Source organism: Siphateles boraxobius, unplaced genomic scaffold, assembly GCF_051911475.1.
Source record: "Siphateles boraxobius isolate OS27281-9 unplaced genomic scaffold, OSU_SipBor_1 270, whole genome shotgun sequence".
NCBI classification, from domain to species: domain Eukaryota; kingdom Metazoa; phylum Chordata; class Actinopteri; order Cypriniformes; family Leuciscidae; genus Siphateles; species Siphateles boraxobius.
Window position 1 is genome coordinate 80,949 of NW_027508888.1, and position 16,065 is coordinate 97,013.

Consider the following 16,065-nt stretch of genomic DNA (forward strand, 5'->3'; position numbering starts at 1 on the left):
ATCTCTGAAAGACAACAGCGCTGTGTTGAACAGACGACAGAGATTAATGCGTTTCCCAAAAGCATCGTATGCCTGAGTAGATCGCAGAACCATTGCCACCAATGGTCTCTACAAACAACTTAGCTCACGATGCTTCTGGGAAACGCAGCCCAGACCTGAATCAACCTTTCGTGACATTTGAATTCTCCGGTGTAATGCGATCTCATGCAGAATGCAGTGCAGTGATTGGAGTAAACGAGTTTCTTCTCGTTAATAATGCGCACCAAACATTTTTTTAACGCTTAATGAACCGAAGCCGCTCTGAGACGGTGAAAATTGTTATCACAACAAGTCGCAAGCGCGCGCTTCATGAAACACAATACTGACATTTATCTAACTTTAAATCGCTCTAAGCAATATAGCGATTTCTATTTAACGTTGGTTCAACGTGCAACCTGTTTGTATGTGTCACTCATGAAACGTAAATTCAGCTGCAGCTGCAAAAGTGATTGCGCGACCCACCTCTTCCCAATCTGCGACCCACAAATGGGTCGCGACCCACAGTTTGAAAACCTCTGCTCTAATGGATATGGCTGTATTATTGTTTTTTTTTTTAAAGAAAATAAGCTGGATGGGAGGAGCCTGCACCAGACATTACCCTTGCTGAGCATGGTTGCATGTGCTTGCGACCACATTGTCCCAACGTCTCATGGGTACAGCTCGAGTTTCTCTTCATTCACGCATAAATCTTTCGCCTTTTACTAAAGATTTCCGTGGAGGGGAACATTTGAGAGTTTCTGATATTTTTGGATGCTCTGCTCACAACAGAGCTACATGTGTTTGTTCAAGAACAGAGGACGTTTGGCAGCTTGTAACAAAGTACCACAATAGGCCGGGCCATAGATCGAGCGTGGCTAAAAGAATTGGCTGTTTTGTCCAAGACAGCGGTGTGAATGTAAGTTTTACCAAGCACAAAAGGGTAGTGATGGGAGAAACAAAGCTTTGAACCAAAGTTATTATAGTTTTGCATTTTTCATTAGTTTTTATTTTTATTTCGTTTTGAATTTTGGTTTTCAAATTCAGTTTAGTTTTAATTAGTTTTTAAAGAGGGTTTGCTAGTTTAGTTTAGTTTTTATTTTTTGAAAATGCTTAGTTTTAGTTTAGTTTTTATTAGTTTTAATGTTAGTTTTAGTCTTTTTTTGGATTTTGGGTTATTTGTCAGGGGCAAGATTCAAAAAGGTCAGAAAAAGAATTGTGTAATAATAACTCAACGAAAACATCATACAATTTTAGAAATATCATTTCAACAATAAAACCAGTACATAAAATGTACATATGGGCACAAATATGTAAACAGTCTGCACAAGACTCCGCAGTAAAGTGCAAAATGTGTAAGTGACGTGTGCCAGGAAAAAAAACTAAATAGCAAATAGACTAAAGACGACATAAACTGCATTTCTAAATAAGTACGAAATATTGTGTATTGCCTATCTTGCTAGGTAAGTCTTGCTAGTGTTTGTCCTATTTAAAGTAGGCTAATACTGAACGTGAAACAAAATCTGGAACAAAAAAGTGGATTAACAGTTTTCTAGCAATATTAATTATTAAAATTAAGCACAAAAAAAGAGTTCATACCCAAACAGAGTATTAAAAACCTCCTTGCAAGGTAAGTATTGCTAGTCTTTGTCCGATTTAAAGTAATACTGAATATGAAAATAAAAATTAAAAAAATCTGGAACAAAAAAGTAGATTATAAATGTATTAAAACAAAAATAATACTCAAGGGTATTAAAAAACTCAAAATACATGGAGAAAAATCATTGAGCAAATACAGGCTATTTCTCATTAAAGAGCAGTGAATTCTTTTCTCTTTTTATTTTGTTGTTTGATTGATATTAAGTGCACAGACGGCATTAGGTTTATTACGCACTGTCACTTTAAGACCGAGTGCAGATCCAATTGCACTGATGCACATCCGATATTCTCACAACTGTATGTTCTGTAAAGACATAACTGACTGTGTTTGCATGAATACTCTCCAAAACGGACATTTATACATAATGCTGTGTATTTGTCCATTCAGACGCGAAAGAGAGCTCAATTCAGTCCTTGCGCGCTGTATAGCTGTCTATCATTTGTCATATAGTAATAACACCTTGTTTTATTTTATTTTTTATAAGTTATGAGCTATAAATAATTAAAGTGTGATATTTAAATTACGCAATTGAAAGTGCGCAGCTCTGAATGCACGAGCTCTGCGTGCACACACAAACTGACAGCTTTACCGCTTGTTTCGCTATTTGTTGCGCTTATAAAGTTAATGGTTACATTTCGGAGATATCAAGTAGCTATATAATGCTACATTAAACATTCCACACACATCGCAATGACGATGATAAGTGTTATTTTTTATTAATTGACCCACGGATTATCCAAAGCGTCCGACTCCGCGGTATTAAACATATAGGCTACATATAAGGCACACTGTCTAACATTCGCACAACCTTTGAACTAAAAATAAAATAAAAAGTGCATTCATCTTTTGCATGACGCGGGCCATAAAATTAATGTCGGACCGGCTACTCATCTGTATTGAATAATGACATAACATTATTTAATATTTGAATCACAGCTTATATATTTGATATCGACAACCCAAGTGCATTTTACCTCAAATTTGCGACTTGTTAACTTTCTAAAGAAGGCGCAATCGCTTCTCGGGTCGACATTAACACACAGACAATAATGTATTCAGAATTAAAAATATTTTTGCACCACTTTTTAATGTGTGATTGTGTAAAGGTGTTCACGAGATACCAACCTTTCGCGAACTTGCTTTCAACGTCGAACCCTCGTTTTCATGGAGACGCGGTGTGCACGGAGGGGAGGGGCTGTGTGTGTGTGTGTGTGTGTGTGTGTGTGCGCGTGCATGTGACAGAGAGAAGGAGGGAGAGCAGCGAAAGGAAATGCAGCTGAACGAATACACTGCGTGTTTTAAATAGCGTTAAAAATGAAAGACATTTACAAAGACGAAAACTAAGGACATTTACTCTATTATTTTATTTTATTTTAGTTAGTTTTGCCAAACACACATTACAGTTTTAGTTAGTTATCGTTTTTTTGTAATGCCTCGTTTTTATTTTTATTTTAGTTAACGACAATGTTTTTTCCCACCTAGTTTTCGTTTTTTCGTTCGTTTTCGTTAAGGATTATAACCTTGCTTTGAACTGATTGCTTCGCAAAATTGTTCACTGTTTCCAAGCATTCGGAACGGAACACGCTGGTCAGAACAGTGAAAATGCCACAAAAAAAAAGACTCAGGCCAAACATTCAAAAAACACCTTTTACAAACCTATTGCAAACGCTTTCTTGAAAGTAAAATCTTTCAAATGCAATTAGCTAAACATAATCAAGTGAGTCTTGAACGGCAGGTTGACTTTAACAGCGCCTTCCACGGTAAAGCCTGAGCTTATGCAAGGTGTTTGGTCATGATAAAGGAGAAGACTCCCCGTCGGGGAATTGAACCCCGGTCTTCCGCGTGTCAGGCGGAGATACTGTCCACTATACTAACAAGGACTGGTCATCACAGTGGCTTCTCTGGGCGGTACGGTACTGTTGTCTATGCTCAACCGTTGAGACGTCACTTAATACTGGATATGCTTTCCATTAATGGAGTTATAATTATTTAAGCCTTTTATTTTGGCCAAGGAGCTCACCCTGTCCTATGGAGGTATCCACCCGCAATCCAAGGAGATGAAGGGTTTGTTCATTTAGCATCCAGGAAGTTCATAAAAATCTCATGCGAATACTACCACTGGTCTTCGACATACTATCGGATTCAGTGACATCCTCTTGGACAGGGTTTGCGGACATTTGGTGATGGGGCAGATTCTTTTTACATTTGCTCCTTCCTCTAATGGATATGGCTGTATTATTGTTTTTTTTTTAAAAGAAAATAAGCTGGATGGGAGGAGCCTGCACCAGACATTACCCTTGCTGAGCATGGTTGCATGTGCTTGCGACCACATTGTCCCAACGTCTCATGGGTACAGCTCGAGTTTCTCTTCATTCACGCATAAATCTTTCGCCTTTTACTAAAGATTTCCGTGGAGGGGAACATTTTAGATTTTCTGATATTTTTGGATGCTCTGCTCACAGCAGAGCTACATGTGTTTGTTCAAGAACAGAGGACGTTTGGCAGCTTGTAACAAAGTACCACAATAGGCTGGGCCACAGATCGAGCGTGGCTAAAATAATTGGCTGTTATATCCAAGACAGCGGTGTTAATGTAAGTTTTACCAAGCACAAAAGGGTAGTGATGGGAGAAACAAAGCTTTGAACTGATTGCTTCGCAAAATTATTCACTGTTTCCAAGCGTTCGGAACGGAACACGCTGGTCAGAACAGTGAAAATGCCACAAAAAAAAAAGACTCAGGCCAAACATTCAAAAAACAAATTTTACAAACCTATTGCAAACGCTTTCTTGAAAGTAAAATCTTTCAAATGCAATTAGCTAAACATAATCAAATGAGTCTTGAACGGCAGGTTGACTTTAACAGCGCCTTCCACGGTAAAGCCTGAGCTTATGCAAGGTGTTTGGTCATGATAAAGGAGAAGACTCCCCGTCGGGGAATTGAACCCCGCTCTACCGGGTGACAGGCGGAGATACTGTCCACTATACTAACTAGGAATGATCATCACAGTGCCTTCTCTGGGTGGTACGTTACTGTTGTCTATGCTCAACCGTTGAGACGTAACTTAATACTGGATATGCTTTCCATTAATGGAGTTATAATTATTTAAGCCTTTTATTTTGGCCAAGGAGCTCACCCTGTCCTATGGAGGTATCCACCCGCAATCCAAGGAGATGAAGGGTTTGTTCATTTAGCATCCAGGAAGTTCATAAAAATCTCATGCGAATACTACCACTGGTCTTCGACATACTATCGGATTCAGTGACATCCTCTTGGACAGGGTTTGCAGACATTTGGTGATGGGGCAGATTCTTTTTACATTTGCTCCTTCCTCTAATGGATATGGCTGTATTATTGTTTTTTTTTTTAAAGAAAATAAGCTGGATGGGAGGAGCCTGCACCAGACATTACCCTTGCTGAGCATGGTTGCATGTGCTTGCGACCACATTGTCCCAACGTCTCATGGGTACAGCTCGAGTTTCTCTTCATTCACGCATAAATCTTTCGCCTTTTACTAAAGATTTCCGTGGAGGGGAACATTTGAGAGTTTCTGATATTTTTGGATGCTCTTCTCACAGGAGAGCTACATGTGTTTGTTCAAGAACACAGGACGTTTGGCAGCTTGTAACAAAGTACCACAATAGGCTGGGCCACAGATCGAGCGTGGCTAAAAGAATTGGCTGTTTTGTCCAAGACAGCGGCTTGAATGTAAGTTTTACCAAGCACAAAAGGGTAGTGATGGGAGAAACAAAGCTTTGAACTGATTGCTTCGCAAAATTATTCACTGTTTCCAAGCGTTCGGAACGGAACACGCTGGTCAGAACAGTGAAAATGCCACAAAAAAAAAAAGACTCAGGCCAAACATTCAAAAAACACCTTTTACAAACCTATTGCAAACGCTTTCTTGAAAGTAAAATCTTTCAAATGCAATTAGCTAAACATAATCACGCGAGTCTTGAACGGCAGGTTGACTTTAACAGCACCTTCCACGGTAAAGCCCGAGCTTATGCAAGGTGTTTGGTCATGATAAAGAAGAAGACTCCCCGTCAGGGAATCGAACCCCGGTCTTCCGTGTGACAGGCGGAGATCCTGTCCACTATACTAACGAGGACTGGTCATCACAGTTGCTTCTCTGGGCGGTCTTTTACTGTTGTCTATGCTCAACAGTTGAGACGTCACTTAATACTGGATATGCTTTCCATTAATGGAGTTATTATTATTTAAACCTTTTATTTTGGCCAAGGAGCTCACCCTGTCCTATGGAGGTATCCAGAATTGTCTTGCTCACAGCAGAGCTACATGTGTTTGTTCAAGAACAGAGGACGTTTGGCAGCTTGTAACAAAGTACCACAATAGGTTGGGCCAGAGATTGAGCGTGGCTAAAAGAATTGGCTGTTTTGTCCAAGACTGGAACTGGGTAGTCGTCAAACCATCCACACTTTCCCAGTTCACAACTTCGAGTCTTGTGTCAGCAGTGTGAATGTAAGTTTTACCAAGCACAAAAGGGTAGTGATGGGAGAAAAAAAGCTTTGAACCGATTGTTTCGCAACATTATTCACTGTTTCCAAGCGTTCGGAACGCAACACACTGGTCAGAACAGTGAAAATGCAACAAAAAAAATGACTCAGGCCAAACATTCAAAAAACACCTTTTACAAACCTATTGCAAACGCTTTCTTGAAAGTAAAATCTTTCAAATGCAATTAGCTAAACATAATCAAGTGAGTCTTGAATTGGCAGGTTGACTTTAACAGCGCCTTCCACGGTAAAGCCTGAGCTTATGCAAGGTGTTTGGTCGTGATAAAGAAGAAGACTAATCGAACCCCGGTCTTCCGCGTGACAGGCGGAGATACTGTCCACTATACTAACGAGGACTGGTCATCCCAATTGCTTCTCTGGGCGGTACGGTACTGTTGTCTATGCTCAACCGTTGAGACGTCACTTAATACTGTATATGCTTTCCATTAATGGAGTTATTATTATTTAAGCCTTTTATTTTGGCCAAGGAGCTCACCCTGTCCTATGGAGGTATCCACCCGCAATCCAAGGAGATGAAGGGTTTGTTCATTTAGCATCCAGGAAGTTCATAAAAATGTCATGCGAATACTACCACTGGTCTTCGACATACTATCGGATTCAGTGACATCCTCTTGGACAGGGTTTGCGGACATTTGGTGATGGGGCAGATTCTTTTTACATTTGCTCCTTCCTCTAATGGATATGGCTGTATTATTGTTTTTTTTAAAAGAAAATAAGCTGGATGGGAGGAGCCTGCACCAGACATTACCCTTGCTGAGCATGGTTGCATGTGCTTGGGACCACATTGTCCCAATGTCTCATGGGTACAGCTCGAGTTTCTCTTCATTCACGCACAAATCTTTCGCCTTTTACTAAAGATTTCCGTGGAGGGGAACATTTGCGAGTTTCTGATATTTTTGGATGCTCTGCTCACAGCAGAGCTACATGTGTTTGTTCAAGAACAGAGGACGTTTGGCAGCTTGTAACAAAGTACCACAATAGGCTGGGCCACAGATCGAGCGTGGCTAAAAGAATTGGCTGTTTTGTCCAAGACAGCGGTGTGAATGTAAGTTTTACCAAGCACAAAAGGGTAGTGATGGGAGAAACAAAGCTTTGAACTGATTGCTTCGCAAAATTATTCACTGTTTCCAAGCGTTCGGAACGGAACACGCTGGTCAGAACAGTGAAAATCCCACAAAAAAAAAAAGACTCAGGCCAAACATTTAAAAAACACCTTTTACAAACCTATTGCAAACGCTTTCTTGAAAGTAAAATCTTTCAAATGCAATTAGCTACAAATAATCAAGCGAGTCTTGAACGGCAGGTTGACTTTAACAGCACCTTCCACGGTAAAGCCCGAGCTTATGCAAGGTGTTTGGTCGTGATAAAGAAGAATACTCCCCGTCGGGGAATCGAACCCCGGTCTTCCGCATGACAGGCGGAGATACTGTCCACTATACTAACGAGGACTGGTCATCACTGTTGCTTCTCTGGGCGGTGTGTTACTGTTGTCTATGCTCAACCGTTGAGACGTCACTTAATACTGGATATGCTTTCCATTAATGGAGTTATTATTATTTATTATATATATATTATAGAATTGGCTGTTTTGTCCAAGACAGCGGTGTGAATGTAAGTTTTACCAAGCACAAAAGGGTAGTGATGGGAGAAACAAAGCTTTGAACTGATTGCTTCGCAAAATTATTCACTGTTTCCAAGCGTTCGGAACGGAACATGCTGGTCAGAACAGTGAAAATCCCACAAAAAAAAAAGACTAAGGCCAAACATTCAAAAAACACCTTTTACAAACCTATTGCAAACGCTTTCTTGAAAGTAAAATCTTTCAAATGCAATTAGCTAAAAATAATCAAGCGAGTCTTGAACGGCAGGTTGACTTTAACAGCACCTTCCACGGTAAAACCCGAGCTTATGCAAGGTGTTTGGTTGTGATAAAGAAGAAGACTCCCCGTCGGGGAATCGAACCCCGGTCTTCCGCGTGACAGGCGGAGATACTGTCCACTATACTAACGAGGACTGGTCATCCCAACTGCTTCTCTGGGCGGTACGGTACTGTTGTCCATGCTCAACCGTTGAGACGTCACTTAATACTGGATATGCTTTCCATTAATGGAGTTATTATTATTTAAGCCTTTTATTTTGGCCAAGGAGCTCACCCTGTCCTATGGAGGTATCCACCCGCAATCCAAGGAGATGAAGGGTTTGTTCATTTAGCATCCAGGAAGTTCATAAAAATCTCATGCGAATACTACCACTGGTCTTCGACATACTATCGGATTCAGTGACATCCTCTTGGACAGGGTTTGCGGACATTTGGTGATGGGGCAGATTCTTTTTACATTTGCTCCTTCCTCTAATGGATATGGCTGTATTATTGTTTTTTTTTTTTTAAAGAAAATAAGCTGGATGGGAGGAGCCTGCACCAGACATTACCCTTGCTGAGCATGGTTGCATGTGCTTGGAACCACATTGTCCCAACGTCTCATGGGTACAGCTCGAGTTTCTCTTCATTCACGCATAAATCTTTCGCCTTTTACTAAAGATTTCCGTGGAGGGGAACATTTGCGAGTTTCTTATATTTTTGGATGCTCTGTTCGCAGCAGAGCTACATGTGTTTGTTCAAGAACAGAGGACGTTTGGCAGCTTGTAACAAAGTACCACAATAGGCTGGGCCAAAGATCGAGCGTGGCTAAAAGAATTGGCTGTTTTGTCCAAGACAGCGGTGTGAATGTAAGTTTTACCAAGCACCAAAGGGTAGTGATGGGAGAAACAAGGCTTTGAACTGATTGCTTCGCAAAATTATTCACTGTTTCCAAGCGTTCGGAACGGAACACGCTGGTCAGAACAGTGAAAATCCCACAAAAGAAAAAAGACTCAGGCCAAACATTCAAAAAACACCTTTTACAAACCTATTGCAAACGCTTTCTTGAAAGTAAAATCTTTCAAATGCAATTAGCTAAAAATAATCAAGCGAGTCTTGAACGGCAGGTTGACTTTAACAGCACCTTCCACGGTAAAGCCCGAGCTTATGCAAGGTGTTTGGTCGTGATAAAGAAGAAGACTCCCCGTCGGGGAATCGAACCCCGGTCTTCCCTGTACAGGCGGAGATACTGTCCACTATACTAACGAGGACTGGTCATCACAGTTGCTTCTCTGGGCGGTGTGTTACTGTTGTCTATGCTCAACCGTTGAGACGTCACTTAATACTGGATATGCTTTCATTAATGGAGTTATTATTATTTAAACCTTTTATTTTGGCCAAAGAGCTCACCCTGTCCTATGGAGGTATCCAAGAATTGTCTTGCTCACAGCAGAGCTACATGTGTTTGTTCAAGAACAGAGGACGTTTGGCAGCTTGTAACAAAGTACCACAATAGGTTGGGCCAGAGATTGAGCGTGGCTAAAAGAATTGGCTGTTTTGTCCAAGACTGGAACTGGGTAGTCGTCAAACCATCCACACTTTCCCAGTTCACAACTTCGAGTCTTGTGTCAGCAGTGTGAATGTAAGTTTTACCAAGCACAAAAGGGTAGTGATGGGAGAAACAAAGCTTTGAACCGATTGTTTCGCAACATTATTCACTGTTTCCAAGCGTTCGGAACGCAACACACTGGTCAGAACAGTGAAAATGCAACAACAAAAAAAGACTCAGGCCAAAAATTCAAAAAACACCTTTTACAAACCTATTGCAAACGCTTTCTTGAAAGTAAAACCTTTCAAATGCAATTAGCTAAACATAATCAAGTGAGTCTTGAACGGCAGGTTGACTTTAACAGCGCCTTCCACGGTAAAGCCTGAGCTTATGCAAGGTGTTTGGCCGTGATAAAGAAGAAGACTAATCGAACCCCGGTCTTCCGCGTGACAGGCGGAGATACTGTCCACTATACTAACGAGGACTGGTCATCACAGTTGCTTCTCTGGGCGGTGTGTTACTGTTGTCTATGCTCAACCGTTGAGACGTCACTTAATACTGGATATGCTTTCCATTAATGGAGTTATTATTATTTAAACATTTTATTTTGGCCAAAGAGCTCACCCTGTCCTATGGAGGTATCCAAGAATTGTCTTGCTCACAGCAGAGCTACATGTGTTTGTTCAAGAACAGAGGACGTTTGGCAGCTTGTAACAAAGTACCACAATAGGTTGGGCCAGAGATTGAGCGTGGCTAAAAGAATTGGCTGTTTTGTCCAAGACTGGAACTGGGTAGTCGTCAAACCATCCACACTTTCCCAGTTCACAACTTCGAGTCTTGTGTCAGCAGTGTGAATGTAAGTTTTACCAAGCACAAAAGGGTAGTGATGGGAGAAACAAAGCTTTGAACCGATTGTTTCGCAACATTATTCACTGTTTCCAAGCGTTCGGAACGCAACACACTGGTCAGAACAGTGAAAATGCAACAACAAAAAAAGACTCAGGCCAAACATTCAAAAAACACCTTTTACAAACCTATTGCAAACGCTTTCTTGAAAGTAAAATCTTTCAAATGCAATTAGCTAAACATAATCAAGTGAGTCTTGAACGGCAGGTTGACTTTAACAGCGCCTTCCACGGTAAAGCCTGAGCTTATGCAAGGTGTTTGGTCGTGATAAAGAAGAAGACTAATCGAACCCCGGTCTTCCGCGTGACAGGCGGAGATACTGTCCATTATACTAACGAGGACTGGTCATCCCAATTGCTTCTCTGGGCGGTACGGTACTGTTGTCTATGCTCAACCGTTGAGACGTCACTTAATACTGGATATGCTTTCCATTAATGGAGTTATTATTATTTAAGCCTTTTATTTTGGCCAAGGAGCTCACCCTGTCCTATGGAGGTATCCACCCGCAATCCAAGGAGATGAAGGGTTTGTTCATTTAGCATCCAGGAAGTTCATAAAAATCTCATGCGAATACTACCACTGGTCTTCGACATACTATCGGATTCAGTGACATCCTCTTGGACAGGGTTTGCGGACATTTGGTGATGGGGCAGATTCTTTTTACATTTGCTCCTTCCTCTAATGGATATGGCTGTATTATTGTTTTTTTTTAAAGAAAATAAGCTGGATGGGAGGAGCCTGCACCAGACATTACCCTTGCTGAGCATGGTTGCATGTGCTTGGGACCACATTGTCCCAACGTCTCATGGGTACAGCTCGAGTTTCTCTTCATTCACGCATAAATCTTTCGCCTTTTACTAAAGATTTCCGTGGAGGGGAACATTTGCGAGTTTCTGATAATTTTGGATGCTCTGCTCACAGCAGAGCTACATGTGTTTGTTCAAGAACAGAGGACGTTTGGCAGCTTGTAACAAAGTACCACAATAGGCTGGGCCACAGATCGTGCGTGGCTAAAAGTATCCACCCGCAATCCAAGGAGATGAAGGGTTTGTTCATTTAGCATCCAGGAAGTTCATAAAAATCTCATGCGAATACTACCACTGGTCTTCGACATACTATCGGATTCAGTGACATCCTCTTGGACAGGGTTTGCGGACATTTGGTGATGGGGCAGATTCTTTTTACATTTGCTCCTTCCTCTAATGGATATGGCTGTATTATTGTTTTTTTTTTTAAAGAAAATAAGCTGGATGGGAGGAGCCTGCACCAGACATTACCCTTGCTGAGCATGGTTGCATGTGCTTGGGACCACATTGTCCCAACGTCTCATGGGTACAGCTCGAGTTTCTCTTCATTCACGCATAAATCTTTCGCCTTTTACTAAAGATTTCCGTGGAGGGGAACATTTGCGAGTTTCTGATATTTTTGGATGCTCTGCTCACAGCAGAGCTACATGTGTTTGTTCAAGAACAGAGGACGTTTGGCAGCTTGTAACAAAGTACCACAATAGGCTGGGCCACAGATCGTGCGTGGCTAAAAGTATCCACCCGCAATCCAAGGAGATGAAGGGTTTGTTCATTTAGCATCCAGGAAGTTCATAAAAATCTCATGCGAATACTACCACTGGTCTTCGACATACTATCGGATTCAGTGACATCCTCTTGGACAGGGTTTGCGGACATTTGGTGATGGGGCAGATTCTTTTTACATTTGCTCCTTCCTCTAATGGATATGGCTGTATTATTGTTTTTAAAAAAAAAAGAAAATAAGCTGGATGGGAGGAGCCTGCACCAGACATTACCCTTGCATGGTTGCATGTGCTTGGGACCACATTGTCCCAACGTCTCATGGGTACAGCTCGAGTTTCTCTTCATTCACGCATAAATCTTTCGCCTTTTACTAAAGATTTCCGTGGAGGGGAACATTTGCGAGTTTCTGATATTTTTGGATGCTCTGCTCACAGCAGAGCTACATGTGTTTGTTCAAGAACAGAGGACGTTTGGCAGCTTGTAACAAAGTACCACAATAGGCTGGGCCACAGATCATGCGTGGCTAAAAGTATCCACCCGCAATCCAAGGAGATGAAGGGTTTGTTCATTTAGCATCCAGGAAGTTCATAAAAATCTCATGCGAATACTACCACTGGTCTTCGACATAATATCGGATTCAGTGACATCCTCTTGGACAGGGTTTGCGGACATTTGGTGATGGGGCAGATTCTTTTTACATTTGCTCCTTCCTCTAATGGATATGGCTGTATTATTGTTTTTTTTAAAAAAGAAAATAAGCTGGATGGGAGGAGCCTGCACCAGACATTACCCTTGCATTGTTGCATGTGCTTGGGACCACATTGTCCCAACGTCTCATGGGTACAGCTCGAGTTTCTCTTCATTCACGCATAAATCTTTCGCCTTTTACTAAAGATTTCCGTGGAGGGGAACATTTGCGAGTTTCTGATATTTTTGGATGCTCTGCTCACAGCAGAGCTACATGTGTTTGTTCAAGAACAGAGGACGTTTGGCAGCTTGTAACAAAGTACCACAATAGGCTGGGTCACAGATCGAGCGTGGCTAAAAGAATTGGCTGTTTTGTCCAAGCAACGGTGTGAATGTAAGTTTTACCAAGCACAAAAGGGTAGTGATGGGAGAAACAAAGCTTTGAACTGATTGCTTCGCAAAATTATTCACTGTTTCCAAGCGTTCGGAACGGAACACGCTGGTCAGAACAGTGAAAATCCCACACAAAAAAAAGACTCAGGCCAAACATTCAAAAAACACCTTCCACAAACCTATTGCAAACGCTTTCTTGAAAGTAAAATCTTTCAAATGCAATTAGCTAAAAATAATCAAGCGAGTCTTGAACGGCAGGTTGACTTTAACAGCACCTTCCACGGTAAAGCCCGAGCTTATGCAAGGTGTTTGGTCGTGATAAAGAAGAAGACTCCCCGTCGGGGAATCGAACCCCGGTCTTCCGCGTGACAGGCGGAGATACTGTCCACTATACTAACGAGGACTGGTCATCACAGTTGCTTCTCTGGGCGGTGTGTTACTGTTGTCTATGCTCAACCGTTGAGACGTCACTTAATACTGGATATGCTTTCCATTAATGGAGTTATTATTATTTAAACCTTTTATTTTGGCCAAAGAGCTCACCCTGTCCTATGGAGGTATCCAAGAATTGTCTTGCTCACAGCAGAGCTACATGTGTTTGTTCAAGAACAGAGGACGTTTGGCAGCTTGTAACAAAGTACCACAATAGGCTGGGCCACAGATCGAGCGTGGCTAAAAGAATTGGCTGTTTTGTCCAAGACAGTGGTGTGAATGTAAGTTTTACCAAGCACAAAAGGGTAGTGATGGGAGAAACAAAGCTTTGAACTGATTGCTTCGCAAAATTGTTCACTGTTTCCAAGCGTTCGGAACGGAACACGCTGGTCAGAACAGTGAAAATCCCACAAAAGAAAAAATACTCAGGCCAAACATTCAAAAAACACCTTTTACAAACCTATTGCAAACGCTTTCTTGAAAGTAAAATCTTTCAAATGCAATTAGCTAAAAATAATCAAGCGAGTCTTGAATGGCAGGTTGACTTTAACAGCACCTTCCACGGTAAAGCCCGAGCTTATGCAAGGTGTTTGGTCGTGATAAAGAAGAAGACTCCCCGTCGGGGAATCGAACCCCGGTCTTCCGCGTGACAGGCGGAGATACTGTCCACTATACTAACGAGGACTGGTCATCACAGTTGCTTCTCTGGTCGGTGTGTTACTGTTGTCTATGCTCAACCGTTGAGACGTCACTTAATACTGCATATGCTTTCCATTAATGGAGTTATTATTATTTAAGCCTTTTATTTTGGCCAAGGAGCACACCCTGTCCTATGGAGGTATCCACCCGCAATCCAAGGAGATGAAGGGTTTGTTCATTTAGCATCCAGGAAGTTCATAAAAATCTCATGCGAATACTACCACTGGTCTTCGACATACTATCGGATTCAGTGACATCCTCTTGGACAGGGTTTGCGGACATTTGGTGATGGGGCAGATTCTTTTTACATTTGCTCCTTCCTCTAATGGATATGGCTGTATTATTGTTTTTTTTTTTAAAGAAAATAAGCTGGATGGGAGGAGCCTGCACCAGACATTACCCTTGCTGAGCATGGTTGCATGTGCTTGGGAGCACATTGTCCCAACGTCTCATGGGTACAGCTCGAGTTTCTCTTCATTCACGCATAAATCTTTCGCCTTTTACTAAAGATTTCTGTGGAGGGGAACATTTGCGAGTTTCTGATATTTTTGGATGCTCTGCTCACAGCAGAGCTACATGTGTTTGTTCAAGAACAGAGGACGTTTGGCAGCTTGTAACAAAGTACCACAATAGGCTGGGCCACAGATCGAGCGTGGCTAAAAGAATTGGCTGTTTTGTCCAAGACAGCGGTGTGAATGTAAGTTTTACCAAGCACAAAAGGGTAGTGATGGGAAAAACAAAGCTTTGAACTGATTGCTTCGCAAAATTGTTCACTGTTTCCAAGCGTTCGGAACGGAAAACGCTGGACAGAACAGTGAAAATCCCACAAAAAAAAAAAGACTCAGGCCAAACATTCAAAAAACACCTTTTACAAACCTATTGCAAACGCTTTCTTGAAAGTAAAATCTTTCAAATGCAATTAGCTAAAAATAATCAAGCGAGTCTTGAATGGCAGGTTGACTTTAACAGCACCTTCCACGGTAAAGCCCGAGCTTATGCAAGGTGTTTGGTCGTGATAAAGAAGAAGACTCCCCGTCGGGGAATCGAACCCCGGTCTTCCGCGTGACAGGCGGAGATACTGTCCACTATACTAACGAGGACTGGTCATCACAGTTGCTTCTCTGGGCGGTGTGTTACTGTTGTCTATGCTCAACCATTGAGACGTCACTTAATACTGGATATGCTTTCCATTAATGGAGTTATTATTATTTAAACCTTTTATTTTGGCCAAAGAGCTCACCCTGTCCTATGGAGGTATCCAAGAATTGTCTTGCTCACAGCAGAGCTACATGTGTTTGTTCAAGAACAGAGGACGTTTGGCAGCTTGTAACAAAGTACCACAATAGGTTGGGCCAGAGATTGAGCGTGGCTAAAAGAATTGGCTGTTTTGTCCAAGACTGGAACTGGGTAGTCGTCAAACCATCCACACTTTCCCAGTTCACAACTTCGAGTCTTGTGTCAGCAGTGTGAATGTAAGTTTTACCAAGCACAAAAGGGTAGTGATGGGAGAAACAAAGCTTTGAACTGATTGTTTCGCAACATTATTCACTGTTTCCAAGCGTTCGGAACGCAACACACTGGTCAGAACAGTGAAAATGCAACAAAAAAAAAAAAGACTCAGGCCAAACATTCAAAAAACACTTTTACAAACCTATTGCAAACGCTTTCTTGAAAGTAAAATCTTTCAAATGCAATTAGCTAAACATAATCAAGTGAGTCTTGAACGGCAGGTTGACTTTAACAGCGCCTTCCACGGTAAAGCCTGAGCTTATGCAAGGTGTTTGGTCGTGATAAAGAAGAA

The 16,065-nt window shown here is 41.7% G+C and overlaps 16 non-coding genes across 16 annotated transcripts; 10 read left to right on the plus strand and 6 right to left on the minus strand.

Annotated features, from left to right (window-relative positions):
* Window positions 1-695: 695 nt before the first annotated feature.
* Window positions 696-811, plus strand: LOC143753000 (U5 spliceosomal RNA). The gene has a single exon (XR_013207482.1). It is a non-coding gene; the product is annotated as a U5 spliceosomal RNA (small nuclear RNA).
* Window positions 812-3,483: 2,672 nt separating this feature from the next.
* trnav-gac (transfer RNA valine (anticodon GAC)) lies at window positions 3,484-3,555 on the minus strand. Its single transcript has one exon. It is a non-coding gene; the product is annotated as a tRNA-Val (tRNA).
* Window positions 3,556-4,028: 473 nt separating this feature from the next.
* Window positions 4,029-4,144, plus strand: LOC143752950 (U5 spliceosomal RNA). The gene has a single exon (XR_013207437.1). It is a non-coding gene; the product is annotated as a U5 spliceosomal RNA (small nuclear RNA).
* Window positions 4,145-5,142: 998 nt separating this feature from the next.
* On the plus strand, window positions 5,143-5,258 carry LOC143752945 (U5 spliceosomal RNA). Its single transcript, XR_013207431.1, has one exon. It is a non-coding gene; the product is annotated as a U5 spliceosomal RNA (small nuclear RNA).
* Window positions 5,259-7,018: 1,760 nt separating this feature from the next.
* On the plus strand, window positions 7,019-7,133 carry LOC143752932 (U5 spliceosomal RNA). Its single transcript, XR_013207419.1, has one exon. It is a non-coding gene; the product is annotated as a U5 spliceosomal RNA (small nuclear RNA).
* A 454-nt stretch (window positions 7,134-7,587) lies between these two features.
* Window positions 7,588-7,659, minus strand: trnad-guc (transfer RNA aspartic acid (anticodon GUC)). The gene has a single exon. It is a non-coding gene; the product is annotated as a tRNA-Asp (tRNA).
* Window positions 7,660-8,152: 493 nt separating this feature from the next.
* Window positions 8,153-8,224, minus strand: trnad-guc (transfer RNA aspartic acid (anticodon GUC)). Its single transcript has one exon. It is a non-coding gene; the product is annotated as a tRNA-Asp (tRNA).
* A 476-nt stretch (window positions 8,225-8,700) lies between these two features.
* LOC143753035 (U5 spliceosomal RNA) lies at window positions 8,701-8,815 on the plus strand. Its single transcript, XR_013207517.1, has one exon. It is a non-coding gene; the product is annotated as a U5 spliceosomal RNA (small nuclear RNA).
* A 2,522-nt stretch (window positions 8,816-11,337) lies between these two features.
* Window positions 11,338-11,452, plus strand: LOC143752949 (U5 spliceosomal RNA). The gene has a single exon (XR_013207436.1). It is a non-coding gene; the product is annotated as a U5 spliceosomal RNA (small nuclear RNA).
* A 408-nt stretch (window positions 11,453-11,860) lies between these two features.
* On the plus strand, window positions 11,861-11,975 carry LOC143753013 (U5 spliceosomal RNA). Its single transcript, XR_013207496.1, has one exon. It is a non-coding gene; the product is annotated as a U5 spliceosomal RNA (small nuclear RNA).
* Window positions 11,976-12,379: 404 nt separating this feature from the next.
* LOC143753014 (U5 spliceosomal RNA) lies at window positions 12,380-12,494 on the plus strand. The gene has a single exon (XR_013207497.1). It is a non-coding gene; the product is annotated as a U5 spliceosomal RNA (small nuclear RNA).
* A 403-nt stretch (window positions 12,495-12,897) lies between these two features.
* Window positions 12,898-13,012, plus strand: LOC143753016 (U5 spliceosomal RNA). The gene has a single exon (XR_013207498.1). It is a non-coding gene; the product is annotated as a U5 spliceosomal RNA (small nuclear RNA).
* A 452-nt stretch (window positions 13,013-13,464) lies between these two features.
* Window positions 13,465-13,536, minus strand: trnad-guc (transfer RNA aspartic acid (anticodon GUC)). Its single transcript has one exon. It is a non-coding gene; the product is annotated as a tRNA-Asp (tRNA).
* A 641-nt stretch (window positions 13,537-14,177) lies between these two features.
* On the minus strand, window positions 14,178-14,249 carry trnad-guc (transfer RNA aspartic acid (anticodon GUC)). Its single transcript has one exon. It is a non-coding gene; the product is annotated as a tRNA-Asp (tRNA).
* A 474-nt stretch (window positions 14,250-14,723) lies between these two features.
* Window positions 14,724-14,838, plus strand: LOC143752961 (U5 spliceosomal RNA). Its single transcript, XR_013207447.1, has one exon. It is a non-coding gene; the product is annotated as a U5 spliceosomal RNA (small nuclear RNA).
* Window positions 14,839-15,292: 454 nt separating this feature from the next.
* Window positions 15,293-15,364, minus strand: trnad-guc (transfer RNA aspartic acid (anticodon GUC)). Its single transcript has one exon. It is a non-coding gene; the product is annotated as a tRNA-Asp (tRNA).
* Between the last annotated feature and the right edge of the window lie 701 nt (window positions 15,365-16,065).